Source organism: Pinus tabuliformis, chromosome 8 (assembly GCF_031772625.1).
Source record: "Pinus tabuliformis cultivar Carrire ecotype Pingquan chromosome 8, CPIR1, whole genome shotgun sequence".
Lineage (NCBI taxonomy): Eukaryota > Viridiplantae > Streptophyta > Pinopsida > Pinales > Pinaceae > Pinus > Pinus tabuliformis.
Window position 1 is genome coordinate 437,211,857 of NC_142294.1, and position 20,835 is coordinate 437,232,691.

Sequence of the window (20,835 nt, forward strand, 5' to 3'; positions counted from 1 at the left end):
TGCTGATTTTTAATTCTGCAATTTCCAGCATTCTGAAAAATTTCCAGAATTTGTGTTTTCAGCAATATTTATTTTTTCAGTCTGTTAAATGTATGGTTATGGGAATGGGCATTTAACTACATGGGAGAAATAAGGAGAAACTGAAAACCGGGGTGGGAAAACAGAAATTTTTACAGCTACAACTTGTCGTAACTTACAGATGTCATTAAACTCTAAGGTCCGCTTTGCCCCCAAAAAGTTCAGTGCACTGATTCTAAGTGGCATTTGGTTGTGTTACCCCACATACTGCATGTGTGATGTGTTACCACATAGTCTAGCAGGCCCTTCACATAGTCTAGCAGGCCCTAAGAAGGGAAACCCTATAGGACAAAGAGCTATACCAAGTGATAACAATGGGACAATGACCCACTGTCACCACAGTCAATGTTCCACGCTCTTTACGGAATTGTACCGATGGGAGGAGTCCCAGTGGGAAGGGAAATCACTTAGGATAAATAGATCGATGATTAGGTGTGATGTGATTCCACAAGGCCCATTCAAGGAGAGACACAACAATGGCTCAATGCTTCAAGGAAGCTAACACACCCTCCTATAAAAGCCTTAAGATGAAGAGATCGAGACTTAGGGTTTTAGATATGATGATGATAATAGGTATTCCTAAGATCAAGATTCTAGATGACGAGATAGGACCTCTCAAGGAAGCTCTTTGTGATGATTTGACACTTCCAGGAGGCTCTTCACTCCATTTGAGAGTCTTAACAAAGACTTGCTCTAGACCTAGGGTTTTATGAATAATCGTGGGTTGAAATGCTTCCAAAGTACACAAAGGGTCGAGGCAAGGAGGAGAAAGGGTCTCTTATGATTTAATCCAATGAATACTAAGTTCATACAACCCTCAAAGCTAAGTTGCACAAAATGCCGAACTATTGTTAAATTATGGTATGTTCTATGCTTGGAGCAGTTTACTTGTTTTTCTTATTATTATCCACAGATTAGCAATCACATGTACATAAAGTAAAGTGTAGATAGAACATTTAAATGATCAACAGAAAGCAAGCCAAGACAAGAGACACAAGATGTAGCGGCTAGCCAGGGACAAACCCCAATATGGGGAAACCCTTTGATCAAATCTTCTTTTATCTTCAATAATTCAGCAGAGAGGAATAGTACAAAAATCTGATTTATATCAGCAGCAACAAACCCTAGATCAGCGCTAAACCAGGGCAGTCAATATCTGTCAAACAGGAGGTCAGATCACCTTGATTCCGGTGCCAAAAATTGCAGCCTTCCAAGGAGAATCAACCACACCAAACTCTCAGTTAAAGAGGAGTCCACACTGGTCAACGCTGGTCAAAGTTCCTTTCTGTAGCTTCAACCCTAGAAATCTACATCCTCTTTTCCACACGTGTGAGAGAGATAGCCTTTCTACGCAGGAGAGAGAAGAGACTCTTTTCTTTACAGGAGAGAGAGAGATATGTGATGAGAAGTGAAGTGTGCAAATGAGGAGAATGCTCCTTGTATTTATATGCAAAACGTTGGGGTTGAATAGACATGATTGTTGGGCTTTTGAGCCTACATAAGTTGCTGCCCGACCTTGACAATTTGTCCATAATCAAAATAAATTCATATCTTCATAAATACTTGTCGAAATCGGATGATCTTTAGATCAATCCTACACCTCTCGAGGAGAGGAATCTAGGAAAAATATCAGCATCCATAAATAAGGTGATCCACATGAAGTTTGGCCGTAGTTGCCAATTTTAACACTCCCTCTCAACTAGGGAGAACTTCATCTGCAATCTGTCGGACTGTCACTGCTGTCCATCCATCAAATGCACTGTCCTGTATGGCTTGACCCTACTTTCTCTGCTCTGCTTTGCTTTGCTCGAATTATGAAGAAGAAGAAATGATCGGGGATGTATCATACCATCCTCCACTGACCCAAAGTTAGTCTCAAGTGTGTACCACTCTCACTGGTCCTAGACCAGTATCATTGATCCCAGATCAATGAAGGTCATCCTAGCATAGGGAGTACGGTAGATACAATGATACATCCATCGATAGAACTACTATGGTCCCTATCCTCATTTCCTTGCTGATTGATCAGATGAGAGGTACTTCCCATGAGTCCTAGACTGCATGGGTAGGATGCCTCGACAGGAGAACTAATCATCCTCTCCACAGGAGAACGAATCATCCTGTCCAGTGGATGCCACGGAGAACTAATCATCCTGGCCTACATGAGAATGAATCATCCTGTTCCACAATCACCATGGAGAACGAATCATCCTGGCCCACAGGAGAACTAATCATCCTGTTCCATAGTCGCCACGGGGTGTCACAGTGGAAGGTTGAATCTTTTACCCTGTACAAAGTGCACCAACAGGGGATGGTGAGTCACTCTGTGGTCATATGTTGCTCCAAGAAGTACCCCGCGCCTCCCTGGAGCTCCCAGAGCTCAGTACATCATACTTGACCCTCATTATAGGGTCTTTGAACGACACCAAGTCGTTCTCGAAAAGTCAGGAATTTGACTTTTCCTAGGGGCTTTGTTAGAATGTTGGCGACTTGTTCATCCGTACCGATATGTTGGAGCCTTATTGCTCCTCGCTGCACCATATCTCGAATATAGTGGTACCTAATATCGATATGCTTGGAGCGATCATGAAATACGTGATTTTCTGATAAACGGATCCCGCTCTGGTTGTCACATAGAATCACGGTGGTATCCAATGTAAATCCAAATAGCTCACTGAAGAGTTTTCACAACTAGACTGACTCACAGGAGGCCATGCTGGCAGCAATGTATTCTGCCTCAGCAGTGCTCAAAGCCACCGACTTCTGCTTCCTGCTCATCCAGGATATCGAGGCAGATCCCAAAGAGAAACAACACCCGGAGGTGCTCTTTCGGTCCTCCACATTGCCTGCCCAATCAGCATCAGTATACCCAAGTAGTCTCACATTTCCGACAGTGTATCTTAATCCATGAGTGATTGTGCCATGAAGATGTCTCAACAGATTCTTGGCACCAATCCAATGTGAGTGGCGAGGCTCAACCATATGTTGACTCAAAGAGTTGACTGCAAAGCATGTATCTGGACGGGAGTTCACCAAGAACATTAATGCTCCGACGAGCTGTCGATACTCGGTAGCATATCCTAAAACAGGTCCAGCAGCACTACCACTTAACTTCTTAAAGTTAAGCTCCATCGGGGTAGTTACGGGCTTGCAATCCACCATGCCAAATCTTTCCAGTATCTTCACCACATACTTTCCTTGAGATAGGAAAATCTCCCTTGGTTTCTGCCAAACTTCGAGTCCTAGGAAATAGTGCATGAGTCCTAGATCTTTCATCTCGAATTCAGAAGCCAGCTCCCTCTTACATTTGTGAATGAGAGAGTTTGCACCTGTTAGAAAGAGGTCGTCAACATAAAGCACTAGTATGAGAGGCTTGTCATCTATAACCTTAAAGTAAAGGTTAGGGTTGGCTTCACTCCTAGTGAATCCCAACTTCATCAAGTAGCTATTGATCCTCTCATACCATGCTCAGGGTGCTTGCTTTAGCCCATAGAGGGCCTTCTTCAACCTGCACACATGAGATTCTCGATCATAAATCTCAAATCCTTCGGGTTGCTCCACATAGACCTCCTCTTTGATCGAACCATGTAAGAACGCAGTCTTGACATCCATCTGATGTAGGTTCCATCCTTGCGAAGTAGCAAGGGCTATGATCGAGCGAATGGTGGTATATCGGGCAACAGGTGAAAATATCTCGTCATAGTCTATTCCTTCCTTCTGGGAGAAGCCATGAGCGACAAAACGAGCCTTATACTTTTCCGTACTTCCATCAGTTGCATGCTTTATCTTGTAAAGCCATTTTGAAGTGACCACTATCTTGTCCTGGGTCTGGGGACCACATCCCAGACATTGTTCTTCATAATAGACTCATATTCTTCGGGCATAGCATCCTTCCATACTTGATGCTTGACGACATCTGTGAATGATGAAGGCTCATTTTGCATGATTGTGCTCATGATGGTCAGGTATCCCTGATACCTGTTCGGATTCTTATTTTCACGGAAGGTTCCTCGGGGAGCTGTGTGTCCTTCAGCATCATCAAGTGCCCCCCTAAGCCATGAAGGCCTCTTCCTTGAAGAGGAAGGCTCAGGCGGTGGAGGATCAATAGGATCCAAGGGTTCTTCCACATCGGGCATTGTCTCATCTTCTTTTTCTTTCGATTCCTTGGTGTCATCTTCTTGAGAGCTCCTCAAAGTAGGAAGATTTTCCACCTTGCTAAGGGCCATATCTTCGTCAAAGGTGACATCATGACTAATCTCGACTTCCCTTTGACTAGCTACATAAATTCTATATCCATTATTATTTTCACTATAACCCACAAAGGTTCCTTTCTTTCCAGATGCACCCAATTTATTCCTTTTCTCTTTCGGCACATGAAAATATACAAGGCTTCCAAAAATTCTAAAATGAGAGACGTCAGATTTCTTACCGGTGAACATTTCTTCAAGAGTTTCAGAACCCAATGCTTGATGAGGGCATCGGTTTTGTACATATACGACAACGTTTACAGCTGCGGCCCATAGAAACTTCAGAAGTCTTTGATCATGGAGCATAGCACGGACAGCTTCCACGATCGTACGGTTCTTCCTTTCTGCCACACCATTCTACTTAGGAGTAGATGGTGTAGTAGTCTCCCTCTTGATGCCAACCTCTTTGCAAAAGTCATGAAACTCATTGGATTCATATTCAGTCCCATTATCAGTGCTTAGGATCTTGGTCTTCTTTTCGGTTTGATTCTCGATCAAGGCTTTGAAGTGTCGAAACCAGGAGAACACTTCATCCTTCTTTTTCAAGAAATATATCCAAGTCTTACAAGAATAATCATCTGTAAAGGTATCATACTAGATATGTCTGAGTGAACCAATTGCAATATATCGGAGGTCTTGCTTTGGCTTGAGGGGAATAGTCCCCTTTTGAGTTTTCCTTCGACACATCCTGGACATACACCTTCTTGCTCTAATCTAAACTCGGGCATCCCAGTTACCATTTTTCTTACATCAGGTAGAGCTTTATAATGAAGGTGAGCAAACCTCTGATGCCATAGTTCGGACTGAAGAGATGTGTCACAAGACATGACACCCAACGGACTTCCTCCGACCTGATATAATGAATCAACTCGAAACCCAAGAGTAAAAGCATCTTTAAAGTTCTTTTTCCATACACGTACCTTGCCATCGCTGAAAGCCACCTTGTAGCCTTTGTCTTCCATTGCCGAAATGGACACCAGGTTCTTTTTGAGATCAGGTACATATAATACATCTTGTAAGTGGATGGTATTACCCTGATTCAATTGAAGAGTGACATTTCCTACGCCTTTCACGGGATATTTTGAATTGTCTCCAAGAACAATTTCCAGGTTGGTTTCTTTCTCTACCAGATTATAGAGAGCTTCTTTGTAACCAGTGAAGTGCCTTGAGGCACCACTATCAATAAGCCAATTTCCCAGCGAGTCTGAGGGAGCAGTGGTAGATAGAGTAGCTAGTAGATAATATTCATCTTGCTTATTGTCAACAGTGTTAGATTCATACCTGGAATTTCTTGCCTTCTTGAATGGTTGTCCTCTTCCTTGATTTTCAGCACTCCTTTTACCTCGGCCATTTGACCTGCCATTTCTTTGATTGCCTTGAGAGGGATTTTGATCATCCCCGTGTGAGTTCCTTTTATCATGACACTCCCTTGCATAATGACCTTGTTTATTGCAATGGTAACATCGTCCTTTTCTTCCACCCTTTGGTCCAGCCTTTCCTTTGGATTTAGCTTCGGAATTGTTTCTTCTTTTAGCATGAGAAGAAAAGGCAACAAGATGACCTTGAAGTGTGGGCATTTCCTGTTCTTCCATCCTTGCTTCTTCTTGAATGCATCTTGCCATTAATTCCTCAAATCCAGGAATTACATTATTGTTGAGGAGAGTAGTCCTGAATATATACCATTCAGATGGTAGTCCTCCAAGAGTTGTGAGTGCCATTTCTCTGTTAGGAATTACTTCCCCAATAGATAGGAGATCGTTCTTGATCTCGGTGATCCTTAAGAAATACGCTTGCATATTTTTATCTTTGCCCTTCTTAATTTCTTTCAGCTTATTTCTAAGAAACAAGACTTGATTTGCATCATTAACTTTAAATAAACTCACTAGTCTAGGGTAGATTTCCTTGGAGGTGTTCAGCTCAGAAACATAGGCCACCAAGCGCTTGTTGATAGAGTCCTGGATGATATTCTTTGCTTTGACTTCTCCCTTGGTCCATTTGTTCCTGGCAGCAACGGATGCATTTGATGGAGGCTCAACAACTCCGCCTCTCACATGGTCCAACACTTCTTGTTCTTCTGATGTTAGATCAAGAAACATCTTCCATCCGTGGTAGTCAGATTTCTCACGGAGTTTGTCTTTAATAGGGAAGTGTGTTGAGGACCCCATAGTTCCTTTTAGATAACCTTGCCAACCTTCTCTTCGGTGATTGCTCTTGCTCTTGCTCTTAGTTGGGCTTTGTCTTCACCTCAGCTCTGATACCATGTTAAATTATGGTATGTTCTATGCTTGGAGCAGTTTACTTGTTTTTCTTATTATTATCCACAGATTAGCAATCACATGTACATAAAGTAAAGTGCAAATAGAACATTTAAACGATCAACAAAAAACAAGCCAAGACAAGAGACACAAGATGTGGCGGCTAGCCAGGGACAAACCCCAATATGGGGAACCCTTTGATCAAATCTTCTTTTATCTTCAATAATTCAGCAGAGAGAAATAGTACAAAAATCTGATTTATATCAGCAGTAGCAAACCCTAGATCAGCCCTAAACTAGCGCAGTCAATATCTGTCAAACCAGAGGTCAGATCACCTTGATTCTGGTGCCAAAAATTGCGGCCTTCCAAGGAGAATCAACGACACCAGACTCACAGTTAAAGAGGAGTCCACGCTGGTCAATGCTGGTCAAAGTTCCTTTCTGCAGCTTCAACCCTAGAAAATCTGTGTCCTCTTTTCCACACGTGAGAGAGAGAGAGAGACTTTCTGCGCAGGAGAGAGAAGAGACTCTTTTCTGTGCAAGAGAGAGAGATATGTGATGAGAAGTGAAGTGTGCAAATGAGGAGAATGCTACTTGTATTTATATGCAAAACGTTGGGATTGAATAGACATGACTGTTGGGCTTTTGAGCCTACATAAGTTGCTGGCCGACCTTGACAATTTGTCCATAATCAACATAAATTCATATCTTCATAAATACTTGTCGGAATTGGATGATATTTAGATCAATCCTACACCTCTCGACGAGAGGAATCTAGGAAAAATATCAGCATCCATAAATAAGGTGTCCCACATGAAGTTTGGCCCTAGTTGCCAATTTTAACAGTTTCATAGTTTCCGAAACAAGTACGTTTAGAAATGTCACCTCCCAAAAATGGAAACGTCGGTCGAAATGTCATATATATATATATATATATATATATATATATATATATAGATAATGAAATTTATAAATAAGTGATTAACACGTCAGCTTACAAGAAAAAAGGGAAATAAAATACATAGATGACAATTTAGAAGGAAATCCAAGTTTGTATTAACTCTCATAGATGATTACATGATGGTCGAGTTTGGATAGAGTTTAAAAGTTTTGGGTACAGGTATGGCCCGAAATGTTGAGTTCCTAGAAGTTTCGTGCAACATAGCATCAAAGAAGTCCCCAAACCAAGAAGATACAAGCTAGGGTTTCCCTTCTAGGGCACACCTAGGACTCACGATTTTATGGATGAGGAACCATGGGCAATCTACCAAACTTGGAGAGCCTCTAGACAAGACCCTAAGGAAGAGTCTTGCACTAACAAAATCCAAAATTCACTTTCTAAAAGATTTCGCTTGTTGCCTAATCTAGCTGTCCAAGGGAGAGGGACCAAAGTTTTAAGGAGAAAATATGGAGAAAGAGGAGTTTGATCACCAAATTTCTTGTAATAATGTCTAGTCCTTTGGGCAATGGAGTCTTGAGATGCTTAAGTTAAGATTAAACGTCGTCCAAGGAGGCTGAAAATCAATGCCCTAAGTAACAACTTCAAACATTTACCGTCTTTAATATGTAAGGGAGTGTCATGAAGAATCAAAGACGTTCATTCACTAGGAACATTCAATACATGCCTTGCATTAGATAACATATGCAATATTCTACTAGAAAACCTTTCCAAACTTAATTTTCAACAATTAGGGCACACATTCACATAATCTAGAGCAACAATTCCCTTACATTAAACATTTTTCAAAGAAAATTTTCATCAACATTTAGCATTTACAAAGAGACATGCAATATATCCATCTGTCGTTCAAGACGAAGCTCTAAAGAAGAATGCGAATTATCTTCCACACATCAAAATGCATCGAAAGAGTCTCCCATAGCTCCAAAGAAAGAGTGCGAGTTTTTTACAAGAGAACCAATCAAAGTGTGATGATGATCTCGCACAAATGAAGGTGAGTTCTATTTATATGAGACCCTAGAGGTCGAATTATTAGCCTAAGGCTCCCTAACATCATCAAAATGGGCAAAATACAAGCCTTGGTCACAAGCCGACCAAGTAGCTTTTATAAATTATGAATTAGCCATCCAAATGCTAGCTGAATTGATGGCGTCACACTAATGTAGGGCCATTGGAGGGCCACGTTGAGTCCTCACGGTGCCATGATGAGGGAGAGGGCTCCATAAATCACCAATTAGGCGATGGCCCCTAATTCTCTAAGTCATCATGTGGGGCCCCAAATGGGCTTGGGGCACAAATGCTGGTCTCATGGGTCTCCAGATGATAGAAAAGCTTGTAATGCTCCAATGCTGAGGGCTCCGATGATGGTGCTTTCCCTCCCATGTCTTAAGGGTGAGACAAACCTCCTTTGGGCCTTAGATTAACTACCATAATATGCTCAGCTGGTCGAGGCACACTAGTCCAAGTGCATCACCTTGCGAGTAATGTGGGGCAATGAACATACTGTTGAGGGTGCTGAAGGTGCCCATGGCATGAAATGATGCTCTAACAAATGGCTCTAATCACTTCCCCTGGGAGTGTCAATATGATCTTATGGTGGGCTTGGGCCCTAATTAAGTTGTCCAACCCATGACGAAACCACTTGCCAATTTCACATAAGATCCAATGTGCTTCCTCACCATCAGGTACAATAATTCATTAGTGCATCTAAGTGAACGAAGCTTGTTAATCAAGGGCTCATTGAGACTTCATAATGGATTCCCTTCCAAATTTCGGCCTTTAATCTTGTAATAGCGTTACCTTCCTGGGTAGGAGTGGCTAATAAAAAACCCTATTAGGTGTTCCCAACCCCTAAGGGGAAAGACATGTCCCAAGTACATCCTTCAATTGATAGGTGTCATGTGAATGATGATGAATGGAGGTGTATGGGTTCTTTAATGATGTGGGGGCATTCATGGGCCCTAGGAACCAGGGCGATGGCCATAATGATAAGGGGTAGAGCTCATGTTTGGATTTTGCTCACGTGCTATTTTAATGTCCTGACCATATTTTGCATTTTATAATATTCTTTTGTTTTGTTTCTTGCTTGTGGCCGTGATATGCTTTTAATGTTCTTTGAGATGCATCAACCTTCGAGGCAACATTTCCAGCCCTTACCCGGAGAAGGAAAATGATGAAACATGGCTTGGACCCAGAGAAGGAAAATGATGAAACATGGCTTGTAATGTGCGGAGGGGAGTGAAAAATGTGGAATGGGAAAATGAGACTGCACTACCAAAATCAGGGTTTCCCAAGTGTTGCCCTTCCTAAAGTGATAGGCCAAGAGGGGAGATCCCACGGGACTAGGATTGAGGATTAACCCCCGGTTTGAGGTGAGGGAACAAAACTATGGTCGAAACCCTTCCTTCTTCCAAGTCACCCAACAATCCATGCCCCAGATGCCAAAGGAAAAACAAGCATAAGCACTCGATTGCACAATGAAAAACATACCTTTAGGGTTGGATTGCCCACCTTCAAACATATGCTCTTGACAAATGGGTGAGGGGACATATGACTGATGTTGGGAGCAGAGATCAAATGGAACAATGTATCGGCTACATTGGTGGTTGTCAGGGGCTGTTGGTTGTCGACTGAAGAGATATTGAGGAGAAAAATTCTCCTATGGGTTCACCCACCTTTGGTGGGTAACATGATGTTCATCACGAGATATGATTTGTGGCATGGTACCTGTTGCCCTAAGGTTTGGATCCACATATTAGATACCATTGTCACCTCAGTAACCTTTCTCCAGCTATTTAAGGGGGGGCTTCCCTAAAAGATCAACTATAGAATATTCAATAAGAATAGCCTAGAGTGATTAGATAAGGTCTAAAGATGGGGATATAGTACTGGCGAAGCCTAGAGGGCCTAAGTAATCTTTGCCAATGTTTAGGTATTATATTGCTAGACCAATTATTGAGCTATTAGAAGTTAGGTTTTGTAGATTTTTAATGTTAAGGCAAACGATGTCATATAGCACTTGAAGGAAAAGGTCTTTTAATGATAAATCAACAAAGTGATGAAGCCTTCAAATAGATATCAAGGCATTAAGGTTTGCAAGGGAGTTTCAATGGTTGGAACACGCCTAAAACAAACAACAAAAAAATGATGATATCAACCCTAAAGGTAGGATTTATCATGAAAAGAATGATAGATTTTGCTATTATTATATTTTATTAATTCATTTCCTATTTTAAGAGCAATAAAACATCAAACCTAGCTCACTTTATATTTTAGATAAAACCCTATCCCTAACCCAAGATATATAGGAATTAGAATGAAGAATAAATTTATTAAAGAATGATGTTTGATCGACACCACTATGATTACTGCCTTGCTCTAAATGGGTTAATGAAGTCTTTTAGGGAAAACCCAATAAGGACACCCCTGATGAAGTAGGGGGATGACTAGAGCATCCACTTTTAAACCTTAACGATTCCCTTGTGAGGGCAAATTTTAAAATTATGAGATGTAAACTCATACTTCTCTTAAAGGGTTCCAAGAGAACAATTCTACATATCATATAGCAGCAATATTTCAAGATAAAATGCAACAATTTATATCATGGCACATGTAGAAACCCTACTAGACAAATTCAACATGTAAAATATAGAAAATATGCGGTAGACTTGCAAAATTTTCTACAAGAATCACTTCGGTCAATCCTAGGAAACCATATCCAAGAAAAATACCATCTCCAAGAGAAACATGCACCACAAAAATTCACATTTTTCCCAAGTAGAGATGAGAAGACTAATGTGCACTCTCAAATAGAGGAGAATGTGATGAGTAATGATGATAAAATGAAATAAGGCCTCTTGTATTTATATGAGGTCTAATTGCCTTATTTCCGTACTTTTTACAAGAAAAGTCCTAAAACAAGTTTGCTTAAGCATTCAACAAGAGTAAGGTCACAAATTGACCTCAATATGTTGTTTTTCTAGGATAGGCAAACTAGACAAATTTTCTTTAGTGATAACTACTTCAAATGATTAAATAACAATATTTTTCACATAGTATCATCAAGTAGTTATACAAGAAAATTACAACTAATTTAAACATGAAAGAGCAATAGAAACAACAGTAAGATAAAGAACAAGAGACATAGAGAATTAGGCTTGAGGCTAGGGAAAAACCCACAAAGGGGAAAACACAAATACTTTCCTTATGAGAGAGAGTCCATAGTCCATCAAAATATCTAGAAACAGAATGATAAATATACAAGCTGACTAGAATAGGATCAAGAAACAAATCTACTCTTCCTCCAAGATTTCCGGCCTCCTCTTTTCTTCAATAACTCGCAGAAACAAAGATAATAGATGCAAAAATGAATTGCTCAAATGAGGAGCAATTCCTCGCATATAAATAGTCATCATAGGGGGTCAAATGGGTGTCTTAAAGGGGCCCAACCAACCTGTCAAATTTGGAGGCAAAATTAATTTCGAATTTAATTGATTTCTTTTCAAGATGAAAATACGGGCCATGGCTACTCAAATTCTAACACTCCCTCTTAGCCAGGGAGGTGCTTTTCATTCTCTCTCTCTCAATCAATCTCAACATAAGGAAAGTTGATAGCATCAAACCAAACACCATTGTTCATGAGGCCATACTCATCATAGTCCATCTCTCACAGAGATGACTCATCCTTCCCGAGCAAATCATAGGTCTTACAGAACATTCAAGGAAGGGATCGCACCTTCAATCTCCCCGACCATACCATAGGTCTAACAAAGGGAGAGATGAAAATAATACACCATCAATCTCCTCTCAAGGAGAGATGAAAACAATACAACATCAATCTCCTCTCAAAGAGAGATGAAAATAGTACACCATCAATATCCTTACAAGGAGATGAACATAGTACACCATCAATCTCCTTACAAGGAGAGATGAAAATAATACCTCATGATAACTTGAAGAGATCACTATAGGCCTCAAAACCAAACTCCCCAACCACATAGGTCTTACACTAACCTGAAGGGAGTATTGCTATGATGCTATCAAACCAGTGCTCCCTCTCAAAGGGATCCTCAACCATTCCAGGCTTCTCACATAATCATTAACTTGCTCAAAAGCAGAAAAGTAGACATGTTGAATTCCAACAGTTGATCAAACATTCCGACATACATCCAACTATTCATTCAACGCCAACCAAAGCTTTTTACATAAGAAAACATCAACAACCTGCTCAACAACAAAATAGTACACCATGGTCGTTCCATCTCTTAATCACACAGATCAACAAGCATCTTGAAGCCACATTGCTTCACAAATCAGCTTCATGTGTAAAATGTAATAACAACATCCATGTCATACTGATCAATACAACATGTAGCAATGCTCTTTCTTTGCTCAATGAGCCAAATCAACATATCAATAATGGAGTCTCACAACTTCTTCTTCATCAAGCAAGTATTCATGGACTCACAGTCCATCATGCCACATCCTCAGAGCAAGTATTTCATCAGGTTCATACAACACTTTCAATCAACTTCCTCTTACACTGAAGAGGTTCTCAGCCTTTGTCAGAAACATATCATCAACTCATAATAGAGGAGTTCACGAACTCGTCTTCAGTAGATCAACATCATCCTTCAAGACTTCAACTCCTCTTCATATTAAACATCAAGGGTCGAAACATGCTTCAATTAGGCTAATCTTCTCCTCTCCCTCTAAGTCCAAGGGTCATCATGTTGAAGTTTCTAAGTTTACTTAATTTAGAAACCCTTCATGCACTTCTTCTGATTTATTCCTACCTACTTGTTATTTTTCTTTTAACAAGCTATTTACAAAGTAAACACTGAAAATAAACACCAGTGCATGCTCAACATATTACAGATTAACAACTAAAAGAAACAAGAACAAACACACCACATGACACCATTATTTTTGGACCAATGTCCTCGGAAAAACCCAATGTGGGAAAACCGGTGCAGCTATCTGAGGGTTTTCTTATTAAGCAATATCAGAGTACAATCTGGGTGCCAAAATTGGCCTACCCAACAGAGAATTTACTTAGCAGCTATACCTCACATTTTGAGAGAAATCTCCTGGTTGAAATCATAGAAAACCCTTATGGCAGTTCTTCGGCACAAAACTGCTCCTGCAACCCCAACGTTTGCCCAATTTGGACTGCGTTAGCCCCTCTCTGTCTCATGCTGGCCTTGCGTCAGCCTTTCTTGGCCTGCGTTAGCTCTAGGAAGCCCTGTGTCAGCTCTGGGAGCCTCTGCGTCAGCTGCGTTGGCTCCTCTGGTGCTATGCGCAGCACTTGGCTGCCTCTGCATGGCCCTGCGTGAGCCCTTGCTGGCTCTGCGTCACCCTACTTGGTTGCTGCGCTGCTCTCCTGGCACAATCTTTGCCTTCGCTATTTCTCTGTACTCAGTGCCCCTCGGCTGCTCTCTCGATCACTGATTCTATCTCTCTTAGCAAACCCCGCTCTAGAGAATAGAATGACTGATCATCTGGTGTGCTCTCCAAGTGACCCTCAAGCCTCCTCTTATACTTTTCCTGTCAACGGAGATTAAGTCCCTAATCAACAGCTAAGATTAGATCTGGCTTGATCCATGTCTTTTGGACCATTCTAACACAGATTCATATTAATACACATTAATATTTTATTTTCCCCAAGTTTAGACTTAGGGACTCCATTAAAAATATTAATTATTATAATATCTCTTGATCTGTTTAGAATTTGCCCAAACCCTTTCTGGGTATTGGAGATCTCATGTGCCCCAACCTCTCCACCAAATTTTGTGGCTATAGCACATCCGATGCTACCCTAAATCAACACATCAAACACGAGTCTTCTTTCCACTTTGTTCTTCCATCCACTCTCAACAATTTCCATACCTTGGCAGTCTTCATTATGTACTTGCAATCCTTACTAGGAGGCCAAGGAAGAAAGACAAGGGACGCATAAAACAATAATAGAAACAAATGAGAAGGTACTTATCTCTTGAGAGTGAGTCAACTCCCTCTTGAACTTTGCCTTCTTGTACCCAATCAAACTCATCCATGTGAAAATTCCTAAACTCGAAATCCCTACTGCAGCAAACTGATGTTACTTCTCCTACTTGTTAATCCATACAAGTTATTTACTATGTTCTACGGTAAATATCGAAATAAATACAACTGCAACATTCACTATTTAAAATAATATATGTTGAAACAAGAAAATTGAACAGGAAAAATATACAACACATCTACACAATTATTTTTGGACAAATGTGCCCAGAAAAACCCAATGCGGGAAAAACGATGCAACAACCTTGAGGGATTTATTATTATGTAGTAGTAATTTCTGAGTACAACTCCTGGATGCCTTCCCGGCAATCCCATTATAGAGATATCACTGACAGAGAGATTTGTGAGATTATCTCACACTATCACTGAAAGTCCTAGCTGATCCAGCCCTTGAATGAACAACCCCTGGGTACCTCTCTGCAGTGTTTGCGTTAGCCTAACATCACACTGTCTAGGACCTGCGTCACTCTTCCTGGCTAATTGTTTGCCTCTGAGTTTCAAACTTCTGCTCTCCTGGTCTCACACCCCGGCTTCCAGCTACAGAAATCGAACCCTCTGACAAATTTCAGCCTCCCTCAAGGCTTATGCGCTGCCTCTTTGTTAGCCTATGCTGCCTCCGCGTGGCCCTGGTAGCTCTGCGTCAGCGTAGTCTGGCTTAGCGCTGCCTCTCCCAGATCTCTCTCTGCCTCCTCTGCTGAGTATTCCCAGATCATGAGAAATCTCCAACCAGAACTATCCCTGCCCCTCACTGTAAAAGATCACTTCGAATTTCTCACCAACAGTTGCTCCGCTTTAGAAATTCGATCTTCTAAACTTTGTGTGTGTGTCCTCCAAATGCCCCTCAAGCCTCTTCATATATATTTCTGTTGGACGACCAACGAACCAGATTAACTTCTAATCAATGGCTTAGATCATTTTGGCTTGATCCTCATCTTCTTCTAGAAGTTACACCCACAGTTTAGATTAATACCCATTAATTATTTTAATTTCCTAAGTTTAGACTTAGGGTCCCATTAAAATTAATTATTTTAATAAAACTGTCTCTGGGTGGAATTTCTCAAAACGATTTCTGGGTATTGGAGAATGCATTTGTCTAAGCCTCCCGCACAATTTGAGACTTAGAGCACTTCCAATGCTACCAGAAATCAACAATCCACATCAACAAGGAATCACCATCAGGGAGACAACTTCATCCATGTTATTAGGGAGCCAATCTTGTACATATCGTCAAGGAGTTGAACTTGTCCAAGTCATCATCAAATGAGTCCATATCATCAAGAGGTTCATGTCATCATCATCAAAGAGTAAGCATCAAGGAGTCTAATAACATCATCTATGTCATCAATGAGTCATACATCATTGTCAGCAAGGAGTACATATCATCATTAACAAGGAATACACATCGTCAACATTATAGAGTATGCATCATTCATCATTAAAGAGTCCACATCATCAACAAGGAGGAGTCATATATCAATATCATCAGAAGAATCCACATCATCGAGGAGTCCATGACATCAAGGAGTCCAAATTAATAGCAACAAGGAGTTCACATCATCAACAATAAGGAGTCCTCATCATCAAGGAGTCATTTTATTATCAACAAGGAATATATCATCAAGAATCATACATCAACATTAAAGTGTTAGGGTTTCTTCTATCAATCAGACATAATGGTCCATAAGCCTTTGATTTCCTTCTCCAAGCCCTACCTAGGGTTCATGAACAATCCAATGTCAGTAATAATTAAAACAATAAAAGAGATACAAGATACTTATCTTTTTTCGATCAAGACAACTCCCTCTTGATCTTTAGCCCTCTTGATTCCAACCTGCAAATCAACCTTAACATCAAGATGTCAGATCTTTTAGCAATCAATTCATAAGCCCAAGATTTTCTCAACCCTTTATATCGAGGTAGGGTTAACAACTATTGGCTAGGGTTTGCAATTTGAACAGCTAGGGTTATAACTTCAAACCCTAATGACTTTTGAGGTTTACAAACCCTCAAAATGAAATATTCTTTCCTAGGCTTCCTTCTTTAGTCCTTTTTGTTATGATAGGATTTACAACCTTTTAAAATCAAGAGACCCTTCTTGTCATTGAACAGTAGCAGAGATTTACCAATACATTTGACCATCCAGGACTAGGGCATATATATTCTAATCTGCATGGACTTGTTTTATTTTTAGTGACACCTTTCCATGGCTACTTTTTCAAGAGCTTCTTCACAAAATTCATGGCAAGTAATCATTTGATGTAAAAGTTGTATACTTCAATCATTTATGGTGGGAGATAATACCTCTACTTACAGAGATATGCTACAACATTAAGAACATAGATCAGATCACAAGCATAATGTTGGCTTCTTTAGCTTTGAATACTAATATATATGAGGTACAACTTCTTGAGCAAACTTACAAAGAGACATCATCTATTTTGTTATGGATAGAGATTTCTTATTGCCATCAAGGTCACAACCATACATAGGGTTACAAAACTATATCAAATTGACTACCATTCATCATGTCACAAGGTCACTGTATATCACAGGTACTGTCACAATTGTCATAGAGGCACTGTCACTTAACATCGTCATACTGTCATATCAAGGTTACTCTGCCATATAATACTGTCTTGAATATCACTGTCAACACTATAGGGACAATGTCACTGTCATAATTTCACATCACTACCATAAGAATAGGGTCACTCCATCAATCTCGCATCAATACATAGAATAAAGTCACAGGCTTCTTTGCTTTAGTACAAAGATTATACTTACAACTTTTTCCACATTAAATAGAGATTAACCTCACTGGCTTCTTCACATCACAAAGATTAGGAATCTTCATATCACATAGCCTCATCATAGATATTAAGGTCTGTCTTTGCATTACAGAGATTGGGGACTTCAGGTTCTTCGCATAACTGATTTTCTTTCATCATGCAGATTGAGGTCACTGACAGAGGTTAATCTTTTCGCATCACAAATGTTGGACTTCTTCGTATCAACAGAGAATAGTCTTCTTGCATCTATACAAAGATTTGTCTTCTCTTCTTCAAATCAACAGAGATCAAGGGCTTAGCAACACAGAGAATCGTTCAATCCACAGAAATAGATCATCGTTTATATTCTCAAAATCTCGTCCAATCCACAGATAGATGTCACAAAAATTCCATTCAATCCACAGAGATGTGCGAGCCATAGTGAAATACAATATGAGCCACAGAGAAATATATATTGCGAGCTTCTAAGATACAATGTGAGCCACAAAGCTTTGCATTTTTCAACTTACAATATTGGATCATCAACGAACTTAGAACAAAAGCTTGGATTAACTCAGATAAAGTTACAGAAGAGGGATAAAACCTTATAGAAGAGCTTGGATGGGACACAGAGAACTCAATCATCCATAGATAAATTTTTCCTCTACTACTGCTCTTGGATTAACCTGCACTCTGATACCATGTTGTTTTTCTAGCACAGGCAAACCCGACAAATTTTCTTTAGTGATAACTACTTCAAATAATTAAATAACAACATTTTTCACATAGTATTGTCAAGCAGTTATACAAGAAAATTACAACTAATATAAATGAAAGAGCAGTAGAAACAACAAGACAGAGAACAAGAGACACAGAGAATTAGGCTTGAGGCCAGGGAAAAACCCACAAAGGGGAAAACCCAAAAATACTTTCCTTATAAGAGCAATTCCATAGTCCATCAAAATACCCAGAAACAGAATGATAAATATACAAGCTAACCATAAGAGGACCAAGAAACAAATCTACTATTCCTCCAAGATTTTCGGCGTCCTCTTTTCTTCAATAGCTCGCAGAAACAAAGATAATAGATGCAAAAACGAATTGCTCAAATGAGGATCATTCCTCACATATAAATAGTCATCATAGGGGGTCGAATGGGTGCCTTAAAGGGTCCCAACCGACCTGTCAAATATTGGACCTGACCTATCAAATTTGGAGGCAAAATTAATTTTGAATTTAATTGATTTCTTTTCAAGATGAAAATACTAACCATGGCTACTCAAATTCCAACACAACATGGCTCAAAAACATAACATAAACGCCAAAAATAGCCCACATGCAGGAAGTAATGCCCTCCACCTTGACATCATTCTCCATAAATGCTCAAGGCACCACAATCAAGTGACAAAATTGATCATGAGTGCTCCTCACTTCAAGATAGGTTCAAAGTGCATGGCTATGCCTTCGTAAAGAGCCTCCAAAACTATGAGGTCACCATAATTATGACCTATGTCACCCTTCTAAGGCAAAATGAGTGAATTGGCATTATCATGCTCAAGCATTGGGGTCCAAAGGTGATGTGCATGCTCTCCCATGTCATCTCAGGGATAATCAACGGTCATCCAGGTATTGGTGTAAGCAATGTCCATCAAACATTGTCAAGGCAAGCTTGGGGGTGTCTGTTGAAAAGTGTAACTAGGTTTGGTCTTCATAATGACATGTAATTGTGATTTTATGTAATTGATGTAAAAAAGAAAAATAAAATTATTATTGTAATGCTTGTCTCATGGGTTTCATAAGCAAGGAATTTTATTTTAGTGATGGCTCCCATTGTGAGCCTTTAGGATTTTTCATCTAGTCATAGAAGTCAATTGGAGTCTATATCATGTATGAAGGACCCTTCTTGGGCATGTTACATTTTGTAAGAGTCATTAAATGTATAGGAAGGACCTCCAAGACCAAGCGAAGTGTTATGAAACCAGCTCACAAAAAGATAGAAAAGAGAGATCCACGCCTTAGAATTCAGCCTCTTCGAGGGGGCAACCTCCTTTACATTACATAAATGAACAATTCTTGGATGATTCAAATGACAAAACCTCCTTTCTATATATAGGAGTCTAAGGAGTCACAATATAATCCAGCCGACCTAACAATAATAATATAAAGCCACAAAAATAACAATAGAGGGATTCTATGGGGCACAGAAATAACAATATGGGGGTAATAGGGGCACAACAATATAAATAAGGGGTATAACTACAATAGTAATGGGGTAATCACTAGTATTATAGGGACCCAACATGCCCCTCTCCTTCAAAAAAGTGTTGTCCTCAACGCTTGAGTAGTTCTGGATACTTCTGCATAAAATTCTCATCCTCCCATGTGGAATCTTCAGCGGATAAGTTCTTCCACTTGATAAGATACTCTGAAATTGATCGATTTCGTAGCTGTCGAGTTCTTGTTTCTGTGACTGCTTCCGGTTCCAATATAATTTTTCCTTCCTCGTCAAGTTCTGGCAATATTGTTTGAATTGGGAGCTTGTCGCCTATAACCTTCTTTAAACATGAAACATGGAAAACTGGGTGCAATCGAGAAGCTGCAGGAAGCTCCAATTTGTATGCCATAGTACCAATCTTTTGCAACACCTTGTACGGACCATAATACTTTGGTGATAATTTATTATCCTTCTTAGCTTGCTTTAGGGACATTTGCTTATATGGTTGTAGCCGTAGGAATACCCAATCACCTACATCAAAACTTCTTTCACTGCGATGTTGATCTGCCTGTTGTTTCATTCTATTTTGTGCCAACACGAGGTTATCCTTTAAGAGTTGGAGGACTTGTTGTTGATGTTCGATGTGATGTTCCACTGCCTGAACCTTAGAATTTTCTCTTAAATATGATGTGATGGATGGTGGTTGATACCCATAAAGTGCCATAAATGGGGTCATTTTTGTTGCTGTATGGAAGGAAGTGTTATACCACCATTCAGCCAGAGGCAACCATTTGACCCATTGTGTCTGTTTATCAGATACAAAGCAACGAAGATATCCTTCCAAACATTTGTTTACTATCTCAGTTTGCCCATCAGATTGAGGATGATAAGATGAGCTATGAGCTAACTGAGTACCAAGACAAGAAAATAATTCTGTCCAAAAATTTCCAGTGAAAATGGGATCTCTGTCACTTACAATAATCTTTGGGTTTCCATGTAGCTTTTGAACTGTTTCCATAAATGCAGTAGAAACTGTACTGGCTTTAAATGGATGTGATAATGCACAAAAGTGTGCATACTTGGTAAGTCTGTCAACTACCACCATGATGACACTCTTTCCCTCAGACTTGGGTAAACCTGTGATAAAATCCATTGAAACCTCCTCCCAACGTTGGCTTGGAATGGATAAAGGTTGTAATAGACCCGGTGTCTTAATTGTTTCAACTTTATTTTGTTGGCAAACCAAACATTCC

General features: G+C 40.0%; 1 protein-coding gene across 2 annotated transcripts in view; it reads left to right on the forward strand.

Moving 5' to 3' along the window:
* LOC149235930 (uncharacterized) overlaps window positions 1-20,835 on the forward strand; it is a 239,745-nt gene that overhangs the window by 174,154 nt on the left and 44,756 nt on the right. The gene's annotated exons all lie outside the window — the stretch shown is intronic.